The sequence below is a fragment of the Oryx dammah genome, unplaced genomic scaffold, assembly GCF_014754425.2.
Source record: "Oryx dammah isolate SB20612 unplaced genomic scaffold, SCBI_Odam_1.1 HiC_scaffold_1, whole genome shotgun sequence".
Classification (NCBI taxonomy): Eukaryota; Metazoa; Chordata; class Mammalia; order Artiodactyla; family Bovidae; genus Oryx; species Oryx dammah.
The window spans coordinates 42,562,989-42,585,715 of NW_024070185.1; positions in this window are offsets into that span (position 1 = coordinate 42,562,989).

Sequence of the window (22,727 nt, forward strand, 5' to 3'; positions counted from 1 at the left end):
CAGGTTCTAGGATGGCCTTGGCTTTTAATCCCAGGTGAGTTGTGCATGCATCAAGGGTTTTTATTCCCACCTCATCTTTATGGTTCTCAAGGCTTCCTCTTACACTCAAACCAATATTTCATGTAGACAAACAAACCCCTTATTCCCTTTCCATATTCCAAACTTTTTTTTTTTGAAAATTGGTTTCCCCCTCATCTTAATTGTCAGTAGAAATACAAACATGTGCTATGGTTGCAGTTATTATTCCCACTATAGGATTGCTTGCCTCTTTTGACAGATTGCCTCAGAGTAGAAGAATGCCTTCAAGCCTATAGTCTACAGGAAACCTCAACCTTGGAGTCCGTCTCACCTGCCTCTGCCCAAAAATGTCTATTAAGCAAAGAAAAGTGGAAAAGAAAGCAACAGGACTCTAAATAACCCTATGAAACTCAACTGCCAGAGAGCCGGCCAACTCAAGACCACAGATGAATGATCTATAATAAGAACAAGGACCAGATTTTCTGAACCAAAAATAGGATTCAACTTGATGAATGATGTGAGACTAGAACAGAGCATTTGAAAATATAAATATTTTGGCAAATATAATATTACAGATGTTAAAAGTCATAGACTAAAAAACCTGGCTCACATATTTTATGTTAACAAACTATTTTTAAGCACCTACTATGTGTCAGTCATTATCCTTCTATCCTTATTTACTTCTGTTTTCATAATCCAGATGTCAAGTGACTACTCAGTAAGAATGCAAAACTTTGAATATGCTTATGCCCTATGGTGGCCATAAATTCTTTGCCACTTATGCCATCAAAAGGTGGAATCTGTTTCTCCTCTTCTTGAATCTATATTGTATGGTGACTTGCTTTGATTCATATGTTTTAGAAATTATGCTGTTTAACTTTCTAAGGCTGGGTCCTAAAATATCTACAATTTACATTTTTGTTCTAATACTCCCTCCAAGACTATCTTAAATACCGTGGTATAAGAAGCTCACACAAAGTTGACAAGGCACGTGGAAGAAGACCAATGCCCTATGGCCAACAGCCTCAAGCCACCTCCCGGCTTGTAGAACCAACTGCCAACCATGTGAGTGACACTGGATGTACCAGCTGTTGCAGCCTCAGTTGATATCACATGGAGCAGAAGAACATCCCAATTGAGCTCAGCCAACCCACAGGATCATGAGAAAGACTATTATTGATTTTATTTTAAGCTATTATTTGTGTGATGGTTTATGATACCATGATAGATAATAGAAAAGTTTCCTTCCCTCAAACTCAATTATCCTTTTTTATATTTATATTTTTTATATTCAATCCCTTCTGTACATATGTACTTAGCCTAAATATATTTCCTCACTTCCAAATTTATCTTTGAGTGACACAGAAGTGAAAAATGCTTTGAAGTTTATATTTTTCCAGACACTCTACCCGTAGGTATCTCTGTGAGAAAGAACAAGGCAGAAATTTATTTCTTCACAGATATTAATTAGAGTTCTACCCTTGAAAGGCAGCATATCTATGTCAGTTCAAGTTTTAAGCAGAGGCAGTTTTAACCAGAAGCAAACAAAGCTTAAGCTTGCACAGGCCCCATCCACGGTCTTGCCTTCATGTTCACATGTTATCAGACCTTGTGAATTTGTGAAAACAGAATATGCTAATTGTAATCTGTTAGTGCTACTGTCTGTTTCCACTCTAGCTGCTTCTCTGTTACACTTCCCCTAATGAAAGTGTGGTTTCCAAGTGGCCATAGAAGTTTTGGGGATCTGTTGAAAGCTATGGATGGGCACACATGTTGATTGAATTCAGGAAGATATGCTTAAATGGTTTACAATCACTTCTGTATCTAGTTGAGTCATTATTAGCCATCTTAGCATAGGAGCAACTGCCAGAATTCTCCCACAGCCCAAAATGCCAACTCATCCAGCACCGTAATACAGAGACACAGAGACAAAGGTCAGGTCACAATATGAATGAGTCCTATGGGGCCCAGCCCTGGAAGAAGTGTAGAATGAGAGAGACATGGGTTAAAATGTCCATGCCAGATCTTGGGCTGTGGAATATCCTGTCAGTCATTCAATGGGTAAAATTGTAAGCAGAGGATTAGAGGACTAGGATCTTATTGATGCCATCAAAATGGAGGTTCTCTCCTTTCAGGAACACTTCCCTGGTGGCTCAGACGGTGAAGCGTCTGTCTACAATGTGGGAGACCCGGGTTCAATCCCTGGGTCGGGAAGATCCCCTGGAGAAGGAAATGGCAATCCGCTCCAGTACTACTGCCTGGAAAATCCCATGGACAGAGGAGCCTGGTAGGCTACAGCCCATGGGGTCGCAAAGAGTCGGACACGAGTGAGCGACTTTACCTTACCTTTACCATCATAAACAATCATAGGTATTTTTGTTCTTTTTTGATGGTAATTATGTGAAATTAAATCTAACAGAAATGAATTCCTGGTCTGACACAATCTTAATCAGTGCTACCAGGAAGAAGGGCATCCCTAAAAAATCATAGAAGTCTATATTTATGGTTACTATTTACTAATGATAATAATCAAATTGTGATAAACCATTCCATAAGTAAGACTGAAAACTTTTTATGCTCCCAATCAAAATAATATTACAAAATCAGGCCCACAAGAAAAGGCAAGACAAAATATACAGCCAAACAATAGGAAAACAGTATCAGAGGTGTACAACAGACAATAAATTGATTTTTAAAAAAAGTATAACATTATTGTTTACATGTTTCAGACAGAATAAAGAGAGAAGATGAGAGGCAAAGAGTGCATGTTAGGTCAATCTCTCCCTTCTTAAAAGCCTTTTCTAGAAGCCTCATTCTTCTGACTTCTGTTTGGCCAGAAGCAAGTCACATGGCTACTCTAGGGCAAGAGGCAGAAGTAGAGTGGTTCTTTCATTGAGTTTTTGTTCTTTTTCTGGACATGCTACTATTCTTCCCACCCAAAACTCTGATCAATTATGATGCAAAAGAATGGGAAAATGAATATTGGTTAAGCGACCAGCAGGATCTGCTCAGAGTAAAACTCCAATCCACCCTCAAACAGAGGGACTTCTGTTTACTAATGATTAGTAGTTTGAGAAAAACAACCCTTTGCTTCACTAATAGCCTCAGAATAAACAAATATGTTTTGTTTGATTTTTAGTTCACTAGATGGAATCACCATCTATTAACCTGATCATGTAGAGAAGACAGCTAATAAGACATAATGCGTCAAAGAACAACTTTCAAGAAAAAACAACAGTCAGGGGTATTACCTGGCTTATTCCCTCTCCCTTCCTTCCCAGTTATAATTATCCACATTAAAGAGTTTGAGAAGTTCAGAGACAGCCCTACTAACACAGCAAACATCCTTCATGAGTATTACCGTAGTACTAATGGTCCAAGAACATTGCTTGGTGAAAACTCCTGCTTGCTTTCCATTAGCAAACAGTCACTCCTCTGCTCTGGTGAAGACTTCTAATTTGCCTACTAAACTGAGAATTGAGTTGGTATAAAATCGCATACACAAGAGGCCACAAAGTGATAGTCAGAGAAGCCCACCAACACATTTGTTTAGTCCTCACAGCATTTTAAAAATAGTTGTCTATACTTAAGAACCAGGAACTTTGGTTCAACATTCTTTGTTTCTGCCTTTTCTGGAGAACTCATTGTTGTTATTCAGTCACACTGACTCTTTGGACCCCATGGACTGCAGCATGCCAGTCTTCCCTGTCCTTTACCATCTCCTAGAGCTTGCTCAAACTCACATCCATCAAGTCGGTGATGCCATCCAACAATCTCTTCATCTGTTGTTCCCTTCTCCTCTGCCTTTAATCTTTCACAGCATCAGGGTCTTTTCTGATGAGTTAGCTCTTTGTATCAGGTGGCCAAAGTACTGGAGCTTCAGCTTCAGCATCAGTCCTTCCAAGAAATATTGAAATCAGGGTCGATTTCCTTTAGAACTGGTTGGATCTCCTTGCAGTCCAAGGGACTCTCAAGAATCTTCTCCAACACTACAGTTCAAAAGCATCAGTTCTTTGGTGCTCAGCTTTCTTTATGGTCCAATTCTCACATCCATACATGACTACTGGAAAAACCATAGCTTTGACTCTACAGACCTTTGTCGGCAAAGTATTGCCTCTGCTTTTTAATACGTTGTCTAGGTTGGTCATAGCTTTTCTTCCAAGGAGCAAGTATCTTTTAATTTCATGGCTGCAGTTACCATCTGCAGTGATTTTGGAGCCCAAGAAAATCAAGTCTGTCACTGTTTCCATTGTTTCCCCATCTATTTGCCATGAAGTGATGGGACCAGATGCCATGATCTTAGTTTTTTGAATGTTGAGTTTTAAGCCAGCTTTTTCACTCTCCTCTTTCACCTTCATCAAGAGGCTCTTTAGCTCCTCTTCACTTTCTGCCATGAGGGTGGTCATAAGCTATAGCAACCCTGGCTATAGGTAACAACTCTCCTCTATAGCTAGCTGCAACACCCGGGGGTACACCTCTTCCCCTTGGTGCAGCTCCAGCCTGATTCACCAGCTCATTTAGAGTATCTGCCTGGCCTCTGCCTTGAAGTGTCTGGATTTAGTAACTTCCACCTACTCCCAGACTTGTAACTATAATAGAAAAATAGTTTTAACTGTTAAAATGATTTCAGGAATTTATAGGAACCCATTAATCAATGGCTTCCCCATCAAAGATAAAAAAGTATCACTGGAAATAGTTCATGACCTGAAAAGATCATAAAATAAAAGTTTTAGAACCACCAAAACTTCAAAGTAGTTGTAGTAGAAATTTAGTGGGACAGACAGTAAATGACAAGTGATAATCTCATGGTAGTTAGAGATGAACATATATATTTTTTCTGTAATAAAAAAAAAGTAACCAAAAAAAATTGTGCAGAAGAGAGATCATGTTTCTGCACTCAACCTTGGAGAGCATCTGTCTTTACTGTGGGCCAAATTCTGAAGCATTTTATTGTCTAAGCAGACTGGACCCTCTTCAGTCAGGCAGGAGAGGTAGTTTTCGGATGCTGACCTAAAGGAAAAGACCTGGGCATACAGAACCATAGGAGGCATAAAAAGAAAACTATCCCATTCTGTAAAGGGTGCTGCTATAAACCAAGAGCTCATCTGTTGTCAAAATGTTAGAGAAATGCATGCAGGAGAGAGGTAGTGTATTTCTCTGATATTCTGTCAGTATCTGTCAAACTGAGAAATAATTTATGTTTTTGTCATGTATGCTCCGTAAGTTGCTTCAGTCGTGTTGGACTCTGTGTGACCCCATGGACTGTAGCCCACCAGATTCTCCGTCCATGGGGTTCTCCAGGCAAGAGTACTAGAGTGAATTGCCATGCCCTCCTCCAGAGGACCTTCCCAGCCTGGTACTCAAATTCGCGTCTGTCTGCGTCTCCTGCATTGTAGGCAGAGTCTTTACCCACAGAGCCACCTAGGAAGCATTTCTAATGTGCCAGGTACTAAACTAAGAAAACTATCGACACTATCTCATTTACTTAAGTCTTCATCATGAAGATCATAAAGTGAAAAAAAGAGAAAAAAAGAAAAGAAAACCTGAGGCAAAGAAGTGATGTAACTTGCTCCAAAGCTTTTAGCCCCTGCAACATGGCATCTAGACAATGGTGGGGACACAGTGAACTGTATCTGTGTGACAAGAACATTTGGATTTTACCACGGAACAATAATTATAGCAGCAATACTGCTTGAAAATAGTGTACAGCTTATAAAAATATCTTAATACAGGTAACCTCATTTGATCCTAACAATCTTGAGGCAGTTAATATATAAATATATTAACTTGTTAACAAATGTGTATATATGTGTATATATAATTTGTTAATAAATATAAATTTTTTTTTTCCTTTTGTTGAAAAGAAGACTAATGAGAACTGTTTGAATAGCTGGAGTAGGTCAGTAAGGGAACAAAGTGTGAAAACACTAGGAAAGAAGGATGGGGCTGAGTGGTGGAGGCACTGGACACACACTGAGAAACTGGAGAGACTCATGAATGGTTTTCTGGTGGGCCTGAGCACAAGTTCACTTGTTTCTAAGGTGATATCCAAGTCAGATGTGTGATGGACAGTCCAGATTAGCAGTGAGCACCTTGGACCTGGGGGCTGCACACAGTGATCCCAGCTTGGTAATAAAGTCTGATCTAATTTAAGGATGAAAGAGTAGGAAGCCAGTTTCATGTTACTATTCTCAATCATATCTAGCTATTCACTTGCCAGTAGCTTTTTAAAAAGCAGTTTTTTCATTGAAATTCTTCAATTTCATACATCAATTCCTCTAACTTAGAAGAATCCATGTATTTTCCTTTGAAACTTAATAAAGCTATTTTTTTCTTTTTGAATAAGAAACAAAAACTCTGACCAACAGATTCTTTTAAGTTTCCCTCAATTCATCTCCATGAAAAAATTACATACATCAGGCCCTAGATTATCCTAAGGGAAGAGGCAGCAAGGCCAGTCAGGAAATCATTACAATAGTTTTGGTTTGAATATACTGGTGTCTGAGGAGATAAAATAGCACCCACTGTTCGTGTGCCAAGCAGGAGGCCACAGAAGGCTTTACTCCAGACAACATGGTGGAGTGCTAGAACTTGATTTTTATGGACAGAACATAGACTCAGAGAGGTTACAGCGCTTTCCCCAAGTCATAGAGCTAATAAACAGAGGAACCAGAAAGCACCCCCTAGATCTGTCTACTTCAGAGCCCTTGCTCTTTACCACGACATGAGAGCTGGTTGATGGCAAATGAATGGAGATATGCAACATAGGCAGTACTGACTCATCCTGATACTGAATTGAGTGTGGAGGTAAGGAGTGGGGGGCGGGGTGGTCAATGTCATCTGCCATGTTAAGGCACATACTATAAAGGACATGAAGCCATTAAAAGACTTTAAGCAAAAATGTGATTTAATCAGATTATTGAAAACTGGAAATTATTGAAAAAGTCTACTTAAGACATGATGTAGCCTTGGCCAAAGGCAGTGGCAATTTAGAAACTTTTTCTCTGAAACAAAAATGCCCAACAGCATCACTCTAAGTCTGGATTTTCCAACTTCATCGCTTTCAATAATTGGGGTTGAATAATTCTTTGTTGAGTGGGGCTGGTCGGGGAGGGAGTGGGAAATCTCCCATGCATTGTAGAATATATAGCCACATCCCTAGCCTGTTCCCACTAGATGTTAGTAGCACCTCCAACCAACTGGGACAATCACAAGTACCTCCAAACAATCACCTCAGGCTGAGAATCACCATCTGGAAAATGACCACAATATTCATCGCAAAATGCTGATCAAAGCCTAAACATAGAAATATTTATAAATGAACAACAGTAAGAGACAAACTACAGCAATACTAGAAGCCAGGGTCCCATTCCATGGACACTCATTTGCCTGAGGCAGTGAAAAGTGCAAGCTGAAGTCAGCCCCAAGAGTAGCAGTTGAGGGTCAGGGATACATGAGCATCTTGAATGAGTGACCTTAATACATCACAGAGCACTCAGTCTATTTTTGTGTTTGAGGCTGCATGAAGTTCTAACCTGCTTAGATCTGATTGGATGGCCCTTTGATTGCTCTATTCATCTGTTCATTTAAAGTCTCTTTCATGCCCAGGTTTTCTGACTACACTCATAGCCCAGCCATATCAAGCAGGATAATGTGGCTTTGCTTTAAGCTGAGTTACTCCACAAAGCATAAGCAGGAGATTTAGATTCAGCTGAGGTTTCTGAAAGTTAAAAACACAGCAGGAGTTGCCATTTAGGCAACAAATACCACAAGGTCCTGGTTTAGCTTTTTCTCCAGTTGCAAACATGTTTCCTTAGGTCCTTTTCATTAAGTCAAACCCTTTATTTATGCTAAGCTTCCCCTGGATGCCTCCCTGTCTTCTGTACAGGCTGGCATCCGGTAGCTAATAGGTGAAATCATTTAATGCACACCATCTGTAGTCACAGCACCCCCAGGAATTAGGCCCAGTCAGGTCGTAGCACCATTCCGTGCACTGCGAGGAATCAGCTGTTAGCAGAAGGAAGGCATATTCTCGTGTCATAAACAATGGAGGAGGGACCACACCACTCAGCGCTTTTGCTGCTACCAGACAAAAGCCACTCATGCAATGTGCCACTTAACCCAAGGCCTGGGAAGAATTCCACCTAATCTTTTATTCTGATCAGGATCCTAGTCACTCTCACATCCTCATAGAGACCCAAGGCACCTTGGCTGGCCCCACCCCCACCCAGGCCCAGAGTGATGGCAGAAGCATATGAGGAAGTCAGTTGACTTCTTGACCCGACCCAATCATTTGGTGACTGTCACAGGGATACCAAATGTGAAGCAGAAGTTTGTGGGAGATGCGCTGGGCTCTGAGTGAAGTTCTGAGAGCAACAGAGTGCCTAAAGAGCCTCAAGGGACCCATCCATCTTCCCGAGGAGCCTTGTGATCTGCGCTTGAGCATCAGGTGTGCCATCTTGAGAAACCATCCCACATTCCAAGCAAAATTAGTTTAATGTTCCCACATAAAAAGGTCCCAAGCCAGGTGGAAGATCATTACAGGAGCACACACCGTGGAACTAAAAAGGTTTGCATGCTGTTGGAAGGAATTTACGGCAAAATTTATTACAGATTCACTTCTTATGCAAATTGTGTCTCCCTACGATGAGCTCAGTGAAAGTTGCATGGGCAGGAAAGGTTATTTGGGCCAAATATCATTAGGGATTTGCCTTTGAGAAACAAGATATTCTTCATCCAGGTAGTCTTATGAGTTTCAAGAAGGAGAAGAGGGGGGTGGGGGGCCGGGGAAAGACGAGGAAAAAATCTGAACCTTCTGTAAGAGTAACTCCTTTGCCTTTGTGAGAAGTTGATGTATTTCTAACTTCTTTCAGACTAGGTTAAACTGGAGACCAGGAGGAATAAAAGGGGGCTAAGAATGGCACTGGGTGGCAAACACTGCAGAGAGGCTGGTGGGAATTCTTTACCTCCCCCATTTGATTTAAAGACATAGGTCATTTTGGAATTTGTCTTAACACTATTAGCAGCAACATTTATAACAAGTAAAATCAACATTTACTGAATAATTTGTATTTGTCAGAACCCTAATTAATTTAATCCTTAAGGTAACTCTCTAAAATATAAGTCCCAAAATTATCTCCATTTTTCAGTGAGAAAATTAGAGATCATACAGTTGAGATATCTACCTAAAATCACTCAGTTTATAAAGGTGAAGCTGGTATTTGAATCTCAACAGACTGATCCAGAGCTGGCATGTTATGTTAAACTATGTCCATAAAGATGTCGGCCTTTAAAGCATGGATTTGTTTTAATCTAAGATGATAAATTATGAAGTTGATAATGAGCCTGCACACAGATAACAACACCACACCATGGAATGCAGATTCCGCTACTATTCCCATGCCCAGGATTGCATTCCCAGTGCCTGTGAGGATGCCTGGCCTGTCTACCTCAGAAAGACTCATAAACTGTTATTACTAGCTTGACCACTGCGTTGAATTCCAGACCCCCTCATCTACCTGAAAATTCAGTGTAATTCAAGAATTCAAGGATCTTCATCTCTTTTGTTTAATGATATATCTTAATCAGGCTTCCCAGGTGATGCTAGCGGTAAAGAACCTGCCTGCCAATGCCGGAGATGCAAGAAATTTGGGTTTGATCCCTGGATTGGAAAGATCCCATGGAGTAGGAAATGGCAACCTACTCCAGTATTCTTGCCTGGAAAAATCCTATGGACAGAGGAGCCTGGTGGGCCACAGTATTTGGGGTCGCAAAGAGTTGGACATGACTGAGCACGGACATACACACACAGGCATTCAACAGATATTTCCTGAACGAATGAATGGATGGATATCTAAAAGACATCTTATATATAACATGGCCAAAATAAAGCTTTTCTCAGCTCTCCCCTACAAATGTATTCTTCCTTTATACCTGGTTCTATCATCAGACCCAATCCTTCAGAACCATTTTTCCTTGCTTTGGTGTCATCCCCTCAGCCAATCTATCAGCAACTAGTTTTTTTCCAAACTGTATCCCCAATCTTCCCACCTCTCTCCATCTCTCCAGCTTGCCCCCAATTCCAAACTATAATGACCTCTCATCTCCTAATGAGCCCTCCTGCTTTCATTCTTCCCCAGGCCTACTTCCAAAACCCATTCTTTGCTCAGTACATCTCTTCCTGCTGAAGTGGCTGGTCATTGCACTTTGAACCAAACCCAAACTACTGGCTCTCCTTATAAAGGCCCTGTGTGGTTTGGTTCCTCATACCTCATTCATAATGTTCGCTATGCACTGGCCACACTCCCCTCATTCTACTGTCTGAACATGCAAGGTCATTCCTACTGCTATACTGCATTGGCAGGGGCGGGGGAATTAGTGTAAAATGTGAAATGTTTATATATGCATTTATGTATGCATGTATAAGAGGGAAATTGTGAATGTGAATGTGTGTGTGTGTTCTTGCAAGTAAACTGTAATTTACACCCTTGAGGCAGTCAGCATTTCAATTTCCTATATCAAATCTTAATAGCCCATGGATGGTTAACTACAATATGAGAGATCCTCATCAAGATTCAATAAGTGATGATTACTTAGCACTTAAAATATTATTATCCAAAGCTGAGTTAATTACCAAAAGAGATAGCTGATTATTATTGGTAAGATGAGAGAATTTCAGTATAGGTGATTAGTTAGAAATATTGTTAAGGCTCCACTGCCCTGAAGTAAATAACGTCCAGAGATCTGGTCAGCATCATCAGATCAACACTCTAGGTCCTAATGTGGTTCTCCCTGGATCCCCCCACTTCATAGATGCCCCATGACCTGGTCCAGTTCTCAGAGTACTTTTGCATCTGCCACAGAGGAAGTCTTCCATGTAAGGTGTTAGAAGGAATGCCAAGAATTATAGAACTGGTTGTGAACCTGACTTCTGACTGTTTGCCAAATGTTTGTTTACTTGCTAGAATTGGAGTTTACTTTTATTGTAACAGTCTTAGTTTGAGTTCACCCAGAAGTAGGTCCTGAGACAAATAATTAAATACAAGTAACTTATTTGGGGGTTGCAGAGAATATGGTTAGAAGTGTGGGATATGGGGAAACGAAGGCAATAGATAAAGCCCACTAGCACTGTGGGCTCCTGCAGCTTAGTCCTACAGAACTCCAAGAAATTAAGCAGAAGGGGGGCCTCACAACCATCCCAGCCCAGTATGCAAGGGAACTGGGGTATTTATACACAGATTCCCAAGAGTCTGGGTTGAGGACTGCTCCTGTAGCCTGCCATGCACGTAGATGGATACCTTGCTGGGCTGAAGAAAAGCCCTCATGCCCAGGATGCAGAGGCTGATGATAGGAACTTGATGGAGCACACCAAAATGTCTAGGGGCTACCATGTCTGTGCATAACATCCAACCTGCCTGAACCTTCGCAGGTGAAGATGAACGCATACCAAGTGCACACCCTAGGTGTGTACGTCTATCTAACCAAGGTGACCAGCACATAATGAATCTACTGAATGTTTGTCATTGGTTGATATGGGGTGTGGGCCAGTTTTAAACACACTCCTTAAGGTTTTTGTGATTGCTATTCCCTCGGCCTGGAATGTTTGCAGGCCATTCTTTAAAGAACGCTATCTTCAAAACCTGATAACAGAAAGCTCTATGCAATTTATTGCTGCTCTTTCTCCAGAGACCTCTCACTGGCAAATTTAGCTCTCTGCAAGTTCCTCTCACGCAAAACAAAAGCACATCCAAAACAGGGCCCAGGCCCCACCACTCAAAGTAACCTCATGGAAGGAGAACTTTCAAGACTTTCTAAGGGAGGAAACACTTTGCTGCTCCACCCAAAGGTTCTACCTCCAGTGGGAGAGGGGGCATATCAGATCCCATCCTGAAGAGGGTGGGGTCACAAGGGGAAAAGAGCTGTGGAAAGCTCTGTCCCACAAGAGTCACTGCTATCAAGTGCAGTATCCATTATTTCTTAATGCAACAACGCTATATAACAAATGACCACACAGCTTCAGTGACACATAACAGTTAGTTCCTTATTTGTGGGTCTGAGTTCAGTTGGGAGTCACATGGCTATCAGTTGGGGCCACGGGGGCTCCCTACCTCATATGTCTCTTATCTTTCAAGAGGCTTAGCCAGGCAATCCTCCTGGCAATGGTAAAGGAGCAAGAGTGAGCAAGACCAATCTCAGAAGCTCTTTTTAAACTTCAACACCAGAGCTCTTTCTTCACCACTTGAGGACATAGCAAGGAGGCAGCTACCTACAAGCCAAGAAGAGAGCTCTACCCAGGATCTCACCATACTGGACCCTGGTCTTGGACATATAACCTCTAGAACTCTGAGAGATAAATTCCTATTGTTTAAGCACTCCATCTATTGTATTTTGTTATGGCAGCTGAGCAGACTCAGACAATGTAATTCCTCCAAAGTCGTCCGCTTGACTTACAAATACAGAGAGAACAAGTGTCAAAGATGTATTTAGCCCTTCAGTGAGGGCCCAGCATGATGGGCCTGGATGCATTCCCAAGGCCCTGGGTCATCCTGCTGTGCTGCTTTTTTTTTTAATCAATTAATTTATTTTAATTGGAGGCTACTTTACATTATTATAGAGGTTGTTGCCAAAAAAATAAATAAATAAACTTGGACGTGCATGTTTGCTAACATCCTATAGGCACAGACCAACAGTCGGCTGGAGCTGGCTCTTACAGCTTGCGAGAACCAACTGTAAAATATTCAGAAAGCCTGTGAGTCAGTTATTAAATTGCTGGTAGACTGGTATTTAAAAATCAGCCAACACTACAAATCACAATATATTTTTTTTTTCCAAGAGAGCTGCTACACTACTTTCACAAAGCAAACCACTCAGTTAAGGTCAGAGCAACAGGGTAAGCCAGAAATACCAGAGTGGAAGGACTCTGTAAAGTTACATGGAAAAGTGAGTGGATTTCGGACTGCTGAAGAATTGGGGCCATTTTTAGAATTTATCACAGGTACTCAACCAGGCCAGAGGAATACTCAGCTCTTTTTCAGGCTCCACTAGGTGTGGGACGAGTCAAGTCACTTTTGTTGTTACTTATTTTTTATGTTATTTTTTTTTACTAGTCACTTGAAGCCTCATATTGAATCTTCATTTTGGCAACCTTAACTCTTCTCATAAAGATTAATGTGGTCTTGGATGTTACAAGGACACTTTAAGTCTTTCCAAGGACAACAGCTAATAAAAAGCAGGGACCTGTTTCTCAGTGCCTCTGAGATCCAAGAGCTCTAGGTTGGGATCTCAACCACTGAAGAGATGGAAAAATATCTGGGAGAACTGAGAGGTGGAACCCTTCCAAAATCACACAAGTAAGAGCTGAGAGGAGGTCTCACAGGACCAAGCCCTTGGCTGCATCCTCAGACAGTCAGGCTTTTGAGGAGGCCCAAGGCGACCAGTTCAGGGAATAAGGGGAAGGCAGGTGAACGCCCCCATCATTACGTGTAAAGCCGACCTCCCTCATTTGTCAGAGGCAGTAGTCAACTGTTTTCTAATGACTTGATAGAGGCCAGCACCTGGTGAATAGGCAGTTGCTGTAAAAGTCTCCTACTCCACGGGTTACTGGGTGAGGGATGTGCTATGTTAATGACAGACATGGGAAGGGTCACAACCCAATATAATACAGTACAAGTTTCACCTTGGATGTACCTCATACTTTGAAAGTGGAGCTTTTATACAGGGTGTTAGTCGCTCAGTTATGTCCGACTCTACAACCCCATGAACTGTAGCCCACCAGGCTCCTCTAACCATGGAATTCTTCAGGCAAGAATACTAGAGTCGATTGTGATTACCTTCTCCAGGGGATCTTCCCAACTCAGGAATCGAACCTGGGTCTCCTGCATTGCAGGCAGTATCTTTACCATCTGAGCCACCACAGCTTCCTAAACATGGTATACCTATCTTAGTCAGTTAAGTTGCTATAACAAAAAGTATCATATCCTAGATGGCCTAAACTAAAGAAATTCATTTCTCACAGTACTAGAGGTTGGAAGCCTGAGATCAGAGTGCCAGCATGGTTGGGCTCTGGTGAGGACCCTCCTCCTGGTTTATGGATAGATTTCTTCTCATTATGTCCTCACATAGCAGAGAGAAAGAAAGAGAAGAAGCAAGCTTCTCTTCTCATAAGGGTACTAATCTCAGCTTAAGAATTTCACCCTAATGACCTCGTTACCTCCAAATACCATGACAGAGGGGATTAGGGTTTCAACATCTGAACTGGGGGGAGAGAGGGAGGCACAAACTTCTTCCATAGCAATACCAGCCCTCATTCTAGAGGCATACATAGCACATGGAAGTCACCGAAGAGTCTTGAAGCAAGGAAAATTGTTTCCCATTGCATGGCCCAGCATTCCTCCTCTCATTCAACCACAGAACCTTGGAATATGCATCAGCTTCACATAGGACACTAGTGACCTGGAGGACGGATTTGAGACTATCCTGGCTATGGTGGGATGCTAGGAGAAAGGGTTCAGAGGACCACTGAAAAGCAAAAAGCACAACAAAGAGAGTATTCCCAGGAACATTTCATAGTGTCCAAACAGTCTCCTTGCCACCAGTCAGGAGAGGCTAGTAGAACAACCCCCAAGGTTCAGGAGCTTTCAACAGCAAATGTTATTAATAATTTTTCAATCACTCCTATGTCCTTCATGAGTTAACTAGGAGGCTATGCTCAACGTGGTCACTCTGAGACCCAGTCTAATAAGGCAGCCACCATCTCCAAACCTGTTCATCACCAAAATGAAATGAGAGCACTGTAAAGCACACCATGGCTCCTAAAGACACATCATCTCCATTCATGTGTCATCAACTGGAGCAGCCACATTGTCACATTTAAGTTCAAGTGGGTATGAAGGTAAAAAACTATTGAACTAGTTTCCTGGGGCTGCTGTAATTACCACAAACACAGTGGCTTAAAGCAACACAGATTTATTCTCTTACAGTTCTAGGGCTTCCCTGGTGGCTCAGATGGTAAAGAATCTGCCTGCAATGCTGTAGACCTGGGTTTGATCCCTGAGTTGAGAAGATCCCCTGGAGAAGGGAATGGCTACCCATTCCGGTATGCTTGCCTGGAGAATTCCACAGACAGAGTATGGGAGGCTACAGTCCTTGGGGTCCCAAAGAGTTGGACACGACTGAGCAACTAACACTCTCACTTAAACTTTTCCTGGTTCTAGAGGCCAGAAGCTCACAGTTCACATTACGAGGCTGAAACCAGCTGTCGGCAGGGCCATGCTCCCTTTGAGGGCACTAAAGGAGGATTTCTTCCTTGTCTCCTCCTACTTCTGGAAGCAGTCAGCATTCCTTAGCCCACCACACTCCAGTCTTCACAGTCAGCACCTTCAAATCTCTTTCTACTCTGTTTTCATATGACTTTCTTCTCTGTATGTGTTCAATCTCCCTCTGCCCTGCTTATAAGCAGACATGTGATAGCATTTAGGCCCACTAGGATAATCTGCCCATCTCAAGGTCCTTCATTTATTCACATCTGCACAGAACCTTTCTCCAAATAAGGTAATATCTACAGGTTCCAGAGATTAGGACCTGATGCCTTTAGGGGCCATTATTCAGCCTAAAGACAGCAAGAATACTGAACTGATGGACACCCAAAGGACCATCATGTTCTATTTCAGTCTCCCCTCCCACCAGACTTCTTAACTACAGAAACAGGGTTCTCAGCTCTGTGTTCATCTCAGCAAAGCATTCATTCCACTTCAGACAGAGTCAGAAATTACATCCAGAGAAGATCTCAAAGACCCAGTTGTACAGCCCTCTCCTTTTCCAAATAAATAAACTGGGGCTCAGAAAATATCATGGAGCCACAGGTCACTCACTGAGTTTGAGATGAAATAGAGTAGAGGTTACCAGACTTGTAATAAGCCGCCAAACTCTATAGGGTACTCTGTCAGCTGTCCAATTAGCCACTTGGTAGTAATCTGATTTATGCCCTTTGATACATACCTTTCACAGTCACCGGTGGCTCAGGCCGTAAAGAATTCACCTGCAATGGAGGAGACCTGGGTTCGATCCCTGGGTCAGGAAGATCCCCTGAGAAGGGAATGGCTACCCTCTCCAGGATTCTTGCCTGGAGAATTCCCATGGACAGAGAAGCCTGGCAGGCTGCAGTCCATGGGGTCGCAAAGAGTCGGACACGACTGAATGGCTAGCCCTTTCACTTCCATAGCCACATCTTCCTCCTCAACCCAACTCTGTCAGCCATTTTCTTAGAAATTATTGCCATTTGACATACCATGTGTATTGATAGTTACTGATTTGTTTGCTGTCCACTTCTTTTCACCAGAATGTAAACCCCACCTCGGAAAAATCTCTTTTGCTCACAGTTGTATCTCCAGTGTCTGTAACAGTGCATGGGCATGACAGACATTCAGTATTTGTGTTTTTTAAAAACACTTTTTATCTTGCATTGGGCTATCACTGATTAACAATGTTGTGGCAGTCTGGGTGAACAGCGAAGGAACTCAGTCATACAGGTACCGGTGTCCATTCTTCCCCAGATGAACGAATAGGTGAAAGGTGAATCTAGAGAACTAGATTACACAAATAGTTTACACAAAAATTCTGCCATCAAGTTAATTTTGTGAAGTCTGATAATATCTTCTGGAATATAAAAATGGTTTACGCTTTCAGCTTGCAATATGATTGCAAATTTGTGAACTGTATATATTTGTCCTTTGCTGCTGTTTTATATTTTGTCCTAAACAAACTGTCAACTTATAACAATAAAATCTATGTAAACTTAATTATCAGTGTATCTAATACAGCAAAAACACCTGTGCCATAAGTTAACAAGAATCTCAAAAGACTTTGTTTACATAAGTGGCATGTTTTTTAACTGACTTATGTTTTGTGGAGATTTTTTTTTTCCAACTTATCCCTGTTTTAGATATTTAAAACCATCCCCTTTAGCTTTCTTGCTTGACCTTAGAGTGATGTAATAATCCTAATAAATAGCTTATTGTATAAACTTCTGTGACACCAGGCTGTACTTTAAGATCTGGCAGCAGAATCAAGCAGAAGAATGACTGCAAATGACATAACTTTCATTTATAAAACAAAGGTCTCTGACAGTCAGCAAAAACACAGTTAGAAGCCTAATGGGGAGGGTGAACACATTGTTTAAAATCAAGAAATCCTGCATTTCCCTTCTTTTAGAGGTATACAGAAAAACATCAGTACTTTAGGTGAAAAAAATGATGAAGTCCCTAACATGGTGGAAGAACTATAATAATAGACAAGAATTTCACGTGCTTCTGAATCTAAAGACTGATGAAATAGTAACCAAAGTATATGTAGAGGCATCTCTAAGCCGATGGACCTAAAGTGTTTGCAACTGCAAGTCGCCATCTTCAGCCTGAGTGATGTCACGTGCATTCTCACTCCCGCTATTTGGACACTTTCCTGTACCTCCAGTACACCACATCCTCCCTTCCCTCTAAGCCTTCAGGTAGGTCACTCTTTCCTCAGATATTTTTCTCCCATACAAGCCCCAGTCTGTCTTCAACACTCAAACTCTCAGTCCCTCAACCATAACACGGGTAATTACAGTCCCCGCTCCTATAAAGTTACGAGAGAAATGAAATGAGCTAATGCACGTTAGTGCAGGCAGAGTCCAGTATTTGGTGGGTGGTGAACACAGAACAAACGTCGGTCATTATTTTTACTATTGGTTTTCTCAGCAAGATCGTTTCCCTTGGACAAATATGCTTGAATGACTATTTGGGGCACTTGGCAGGTCAGTGGGGAGATGGTTGGGAACACACAGTTAGTTCATTTAGGGGACTGAAACATGCCAAATAAACACTTCAAGTAAGGCTGATTCTGTACCTGAGGTTTATTTTAGTTACTTCAAAATGGAACTCAACCAGACAAAACGCATTTAACTGGGCAATTCCAGATCTACCACAGCTTCAGGGCCTCCTCTTTTTGTCTAGGCAAGAAAATTTATGTATTATCTGCATTTCAATCAACAGATATTTATCAACACCTATCATGTGCCATGCCCTATCTAGAATCTAGAGCTTGGGGAAACAAAATTGAACCAAACAGATAAAAATTCTTACCCCTATACTCTAAAGCAAATTCTTTAGTTCAGTTCAGTTACTCAGTTGTGTCTGACTCTTTGCACCCCATGGACTACAGCATGCCAGGCTTCCCTGTCCATCACCAACTCCCAGAGCCTACTCAAACTCATGTCCATCACAACCTAAGGCCATAGTTTGGCCTCAGGTCAAGGAACAGAGAGGGAACACAGCCCCGCCCATCAACAGAAAATTGGATTAAAGATTTACTGAACATGCTCCTGCCCATCAAAACAGTTTCCCCCTCAGTCAGTCTCTCCCATCAGGAAGCTTCCATAAGCCTCTTATCCTTATCTATCAGAAAGCAGACAGAATGAAAACCACAGTCACAGAAAACTAACTGATCACATGGACCACAGCCTTGTCTAACTCAATGAAACTATGAGCCATGCTGTGCAGGGCCATCCAAGACGGATGGGTCATGGCGGAGAGTTCTGACAAAATGTGGTCCACTGGAGAGGGAAGTGGCAAACCACTTCAGTATTCTTGCCTTGAGAACCCCATGAACAGTATGAAAAGCAAATTCTTGCTTATATGCTAAAGGGAATCGTCTGGCAATAAAGAAAATGACCAAGTAAACCTGTGTTTACTATACCCTGATAAGTGTTTATGGGGGAGAATGAAGCAGTGATGAGAAGGGTAGGAAGTAACTTTACAGGGTAATCAGGTTAGGTCTATACATAAAGGTAATATTTGAGCAAACACTTAAAGGAGGAAAAGATATGTGGGTATCTGGAGGAAAAGTGTTCCAGGCAAAAAGAGGAATCAGTGCAAAGGCCCTGAGACTGTATGTTCAATGAAGCAGAAATGAAGCCAGGTTGGCTTCAGCACAGTGAGTCAGGGGAAGAGCTGTAAAGGGAGATGAGGAAGGGCCTGGCAAACTAGGTTTAAAAGTTGGCTTTTACTTTGTGAGAGACAGAAACCCAGTTGGGGGCTCTCAGCAGAAGAAATGCAAAATTTAAATTACAGTTTTTGAAGATGCAAGCGTGGTGCAGAATGAGCCTAGTAAAGTCCAGCTCTTCCAGCAAACCAAATGTTTATGAATGGGCAGACAACATACTATGGGTTAAATTGTATCCATAATTTAATTAATTTGAGCTTTAGGGAGTCAGATCTTTATTCTCAGAGTCCATTTTGGTGCATGACAAATCCTTGGAAGTTGAAAGGGGTGTTTTTGGAATGTGGGGATTTTTGCAACAATAGTAAAGGCTTCTTAGAGGCATTCGCAATTTAGTAGGCATCCAAATGCTATGAGAACAACCAGGAGTAAAATTAGATGTAAGGTGTTGTGATGGTTAATTTTGTGTATCAGCTTGACTGGACATGGGGTGCCTTGATTAAACATTATTTCTGGGTGTGCCTGTAAAGATGTTTTCAGATGAGATTGGTATTTCAATTGATGGACTCTGTAAAGTAGATTGCCCTCCCCAGGGTGGCGGGGTGTGTGGAAGGGGGGAAACATCCAAACCACTGAGGACTGAATAGAACAAAAAGAAGAGGAAGGAGGAATCTGCACCTTTTTTTCCTGCCACACTATTAAGCTGGGCATCTTCTCTTCTCCTACCCTCAAACGGAGTTACACCACTGGACTTCCTGAGTCTCTATCTTGTAGACAGCAGATTATAATCTGGAGATTTCTAAGCCTCCATAATCACACAGCCAACTCCTCATAACAAATACATATATGTATACATATATATAATTGTATATAAATTTAACATTATTTGTATGCATATAATTAAATATATATATATAATGTGTGTGTGTGTGTGTGTGTATCATCTTCATTCTATTGGTTTTGTTTCTCTGGAGAGCCATGACCAATACAAATGTCTATAGGCAGTGGCCTTACTTTAAGCTCATAACTAAGCAACCATCATACCGTCTAAGAACCAAGTATCTATGCATATCACAGAAAAACTATATTTATAAACAACAAATTTACTGTATTTTCAAAATAGGACAAAGAGATGCTTTCAAATTGGACTAGGGACCATGGTCGGGAATGATCTAGAAAGAAAATGCTGAGGAAGCCAAGGCTGGCATCTAGAAGACATGAGGAATAGATGGCTGGCCCGCTCACAGCCCAGTAACACCTCTTGTGGACCCACAACACACTCATCAGTATACAGGTTTTAACCTAAGCAATTCCTCATCTTGAAATAAGGTCATTTTCTCATTTTAAAAACACAGTAAACCCTAAAGAGGAGTGAAATAAAGTGGTGATTCTCATCTATGGTGTTTATTCGAGTCATCTAGGAGTTCATAAAGAAACTAGAAGCTCACTGAAGGAGAAGGGGTGGGCCCCTGTGTTTTTACTGAGTTCTCCAGGTTATTCTAATACACTGACACCACTCTTATGGCACAAAGTGAAAAGGAACTGAAGAGCCTCTTAATGAAAGTCAAAGAGGAGAGCAAAAAAGCTGGCTTAAAAGTTCAAAAAACTAATGTCATGGCATGAGGTCCCATCACTTCATGGCAAATAGATGGGGAAACAGTGGAAACAGTGTCAGACTTTATTTTGGGGGGCTCCAAAATCACTGTAGATGGTGACTGCAGCCATGAAATTAAAAGATGCTTGCTCCTTTGAAGAAAGGCTATGACAAACCTAGAGAACATATTAAAAAGCAGAGACATTACTTTGCCAAAAAAGGCCCATCTAGTCAAAGCTATGGTTTTTCCAGTAGTCAGAGTTGGACCAGTAGTGAGAGTTGGACCATAAAGAAATCTGAGTGCTGAAGAATTGATGCTTTTGAACTGTAATGTTGGAGAAAACTCTTGAGAGTCCCTTGGACTGCAACCAGTTAATCCTAAAGTAAATCAGTCCTGTATATTCATTGGAAGGACTGATGCTGAAGCTGAAACTCCAATACTTTGGCCACCTGATGCGAAGAACTGACTCATTTCAAAAGACCCTGATGCTGGGAAAGATGGAAGGCAGGAGGAGAAAGGGGACAACAGAGGATGAGATGGTTGGATGGCATCACCTACTCAATGGACATGAGTCTGAGCAAGCTCCAGGAGTTGGTGATGGACAGGGAGGCCTGGTATGCTGCAGTTCATGGGGTCACAAAGAGTCAGACATGACTGAGCAATTGAATTGAATTAAACTGAACACAGGCATTTAAAGGCCACTAATACATAGCACTGGCTCTCTATCTTGACTACCTGTTAGAATCACCAAGGGAGCTATAAGAATCACTAACGCAGGTCCCTCCCCAAAATGGATATAATTGGCCTGGGTATAGCCCAGACATCAGAAATTTTCAAAGGTGCCCAGGGGCAGCCAAGTCTGAGAACCACTAATAGAGAAGAAGGCTTACTGCCCTCAAAGGAGAATAACTGATTCCTGTATATCTCAAACCCCATTAAATCATCTGAAATTCTTAATATTCTTATCTGTCATGTTTAATGACAGAATCCAGAAACCTATGGGCAGTGTTCATCACTGTTATTCAATAGACTATAACAAAGTCAGTAGCAGCGTTATTTACAATAGTTAAGATATAGAAGCAACCGAAGGGTCTACCAACAAATGAATGGATAAAAAAGATACAGTATGTATATGCAATGGAATACTACTCAGCAATAAACAAAGAATGAAATTTTGCCATGTGCAGCAATATGGATGGACTTGGAGGGCATTATGCTAAGTGAAATACATCAGAGAAACATAAATACTATATGGTATCATTTATATATGGAAACTAAAAAAATACAAGAAAGAGGAAGCAGATGTACAGAGAACAAACTAGTGGTTACCAGTAAGGCGAGAGAAAAGGGGAGGGACAAGATAGGAGTAGGGATTAAAAAGTACAAAATATTAGGTATAAAATAAATAAGCAACAAGATACATGGCACAACATGGGGAATAAAGCCAATATTTTAAGATAATTATGTGAAAGTGAAAGGCACTCAGTCATATCTGACTCGTTGCGACCCCAAGAACTATACAATCCATGGAATTCTCCAGGCCAGAATACTGGAGTGGGTAGCCTTCCCCTTATCCAGGGGATCTTCCCAACTCAGAGATTGAACCCAGGTCTCCCACATTGCAGGCGGATTCTTTACCAGCTGAGCCACAAGGGGAGCCCATGAATACTTGGGTGGGTAGTCTATCCCTTCTCCAGAGGATCTTCCCAACCCAGGAATCAAATTGGGATCTCCTGCATTGCAGGTAGATTCTTTACCAACTGAGCTATCAGGGAAGCCCAATAATTATATATGGAATATAATCTTTAAAAACTGTGACTCACTATATGGTACACCTGTAACTTACATAATATTGGACAGCAACTATACTTCAATTTTAAAAAGAACAAGTAATAAAGAATATAACAAAGTCATGGACTAATTAAAAGAATAAAATAATTGGCAAAACCTTGAAAAACCAACAGTTCTTTAGTGTAAGTGCTGTTTTCTCAACTATTATCAATAATGTTATCACTATTAGTACCTGGATCTCTGTGCTAACCGTATGCACAGCAGCTGTTTTGTTTATTACTTGAAAGAAAGCAGAGACAGCCATTTACCTGAGCTGTCTTGCACTACGCTCTGACAGCTTCGGCTAATGGC